Genomic DNA, 3136 nt, shown 5'->3' on the forward strand with positions numbered 1-3136 from the left:
GCAGAGAGAACGCACTCGTAGAGAGAGGACGCATACCTCCGTACAACTATGCACATACGTAATGTACGCGATATTATACATAATTAGGTACAATGTTGTACATAGTTACGTACAAATTTTGTTCGTAGGTTATGTCTGTTGACAGTTGTACGTACCTACGCACAAAACAGTACATTGTCAGTCAGTGCCCGCCGCAAAAAATATAGCTTTATGTGTGCTTTCTGCTCGCGTCGCGAAGATGGGGACTTTAGTACGCTTTCAGGTCGCAGGTCGCAGGTCAGATTTTCTGTGTAATAACGCGTTTAAAGCGACTATTCTGTAAAGGCGGTTACGGGAACGATGTAGAAGGCCTCGTGGCGCGCGGCGGCAGTTGGCCGAATCAGGGCAGCGGCGCGGTTTCCGCCTTTCTTACCAGCTTCGGTGTGTCGGAGGTGACTCAAATTTTGAGAGGTCGTACAGGGGACCTTTCTTGAGCCGCCGAGGCTTCCCGCGACACGGTAAGTACCCGCGTTTCGGAGAAAACTGGTATAATATTGGGCGCGGTGGTGTCCAGCGGGCGTCTCGTTGCCTCTCCATTAAGCCCTTCTCTCATGTTTGAGTGAACTAACTTCCGGCGGGGGGCCTGCGGCCCTAGAGATTTGCTCCTTTCACATGACAAAAGACTGTAACGGGGCAACACCGTGACTACACCCCATCCTTCTGCTTTGCTTCAGAAAAATACAAAAATATGAACCAGCGCAGTTTTCAGATTGTATTGTTTATCAAACAGTCTTAAAACTTGACTTTTTCCCATTGTTGTCAATATATCCACCTCTAGGGCCAAAACAGTGAAAGATACGGCAAATCTGAGGCAGGGGTCCGTAACTTAACATATAAGGAGCTCATAACGTTTTGTTGATCGTTAGTGTTGTACCCGATAACTGATAACGCCTACTATGGCACTTAACAGATACGTAAATAACATATAAATTTTGTTTAAAAAAATAACCGTTATGGATTTATCAAATATTACTTTAATAAGTGTTTAAGTCGAGGGGGTAATCACTACAGAAAGTAGGTGTACACATTTCTATTAAAGTTAAAGTGAAAGTGACAAAAAGTTGACTGAAAGTGATGAAAATTTTAAGAAAATGTGGACAAAAGTGACTCATCGTGCATTGATCAGATCAAAAATGAATAAAATAGAGGGGATATAGGCATAGACATGAAGTAGACGTTGTAAAACGGTGAAAAAGTGAATAAAAGTGGAAAAGTGAAAAGTTGAGGTGTACGCATTTTTACGGAGTGATTACCCCCTCGGTTTAAGTGTTATGTTCTATTTCATGCCTGTGCGATATAAGTCACTCAATAAAGGGAAGCCGCTTTTAACGTTAAATGAATTGGTTACATATATAACGTTAACGGAAAAACAAATTACTTATTGGTTACGTATCTAACTTAACTTAAAGTTTTATTTGCGACTTTGTTATATTATTTAACAAACCGATCATGTTCGTTATGTTAAGTTACGGACCCCTGATCTGAGGGTAGTTCCTGATTCAGAATGTGTTGTTTTGGGGGGCAACTTCCTCTGCTGACATTTTACGATTTGACGCCTCCTTCTCCGTCTTTATGTGCAACGTGGTCATTTTCGCCGTATTTTCGTCGAGAAAAGCACTCTAGCGCCCTAACGGCGCAAGATGGAGTCAAACGGTCAAAATTTTTGGCGTAAGCTTTCTCACCTATATTGAAAAGCCAAACAAAATATTGGAATAGAGATCTAAATGGTATTGTTACAGTGAACTCACCGTATCTACTGTCATTACTTACTGACTTCGTTCATCAAGTTAAGGGGCTAATCTGCAGTTGTTTCATATCAAAGCTAAGGGATTTAATACCATTGGTACTTCAGAGATGTAAAATGTATACTGCAACTACGGATATGTGTTTCTGACAGCTTACTGAACATAAGCTAAGACAGCTAATGTAGTAACTTGCAATAGTGGAGGTATCGTTTTTCTTCTCATCAGCTACCTGAAGCAACGCTCGTCAGTTCATTCAACAAATATTTTAGTTAGTGCCGACGCTGCCAACGCATTAGCTGTCACAGCTAACGTATTCTTTTTCGTGTAAGGCGTTATTGCTCACTTCAAGAGATAATTATATTTTGAAAGTGATCGACGGAAATAAACTAGCTCTTGCGTGATTTGCATAATTCTGACTGATCATACGTCGAACTATGTTTTATTTAATTTTATATTGACAAGTTGTTTATTCATTGTATATAATGAAACCAAGTTTCTCTTAACAAATGTGAATCAGGAGTACATAGACATGACTGCGTGAAAGGAGCACGAAAAAAACCTGGAGTTTCGTGTTCTTGGCTTAGATGTGCTCGAGTGTTCTCATGGAAATCCCATTGAATTCTGGTCATACTTGACATAACTATTTGACTTAAATTTATTGTGCAAAGTTGTGAATTCGTTGTATTTAAAATAATCAACTTCTATCTTTTGATAAATGTGAGATTATAAAATTTCAAAGTGGTACTGACTTTTCGACGCATCCTTCGAACAAAGTTCAATTTCCGTGCGCGATGTTCAACACTGTTCGATCTGCTGTTTGGAGTCTGCAGCGAGATGGTAGTTTGAACGCCTCGTACATCTGTTCGTCAAGATCATGCCATTTTATTATTGGTCTAAGGTGTTACGTGATCTGTAAGTATCACATAGAATTTATTAGTTTCCTGTTAATAGGAGTTATGTCTTATGTCTTAATAGGAGTTTCCAAAGAACATATCACGGTTTGAATCCAACGGTGCAGATAAAAGCTGAAAAGGAGATCGGACAGTGTTGAACGGCGCGCCTTTATGTCGTACTTATTAGTAATGCGTCGTTTTATTTTGCAAAATTGTATATTCACTAATGTGGAGCCGAACGTTTTAACGTACTTGATATAATAAATAGCTCCATTTATGAGGCAAACTTACCGGTAACTGTTCTGAGATTTTATAAAACCACCATCGATCGCTTATGCTGAGAGCGCCCACTTTCATGGCAATTACTAGCTCCAGCTGTACTTCAAGTAGTAAAAGTTGCCCTTGCATGACTTGACTCTAAGACTGAAATAATCTGTAATAAAACACATAATTCATAAT

Source organism: Frankliniella occidentalis, unplaced genomic scaffold (genome assembly GCF_000697945.3).
Source record: "Frankliniella occidentalis isolate FOCC.00 unplaced genomic scaffold, Focc_3.1 Scaffold130, whole genome shotgun sequence".
Classification (NCBI taxonomy): domain Eukaryota; kingdom Metazoa; phylum Arthropoda; class Insecta; order Thysanoptera; family Thripidae; genus Frankliniella; species Frankliniella occidentalis.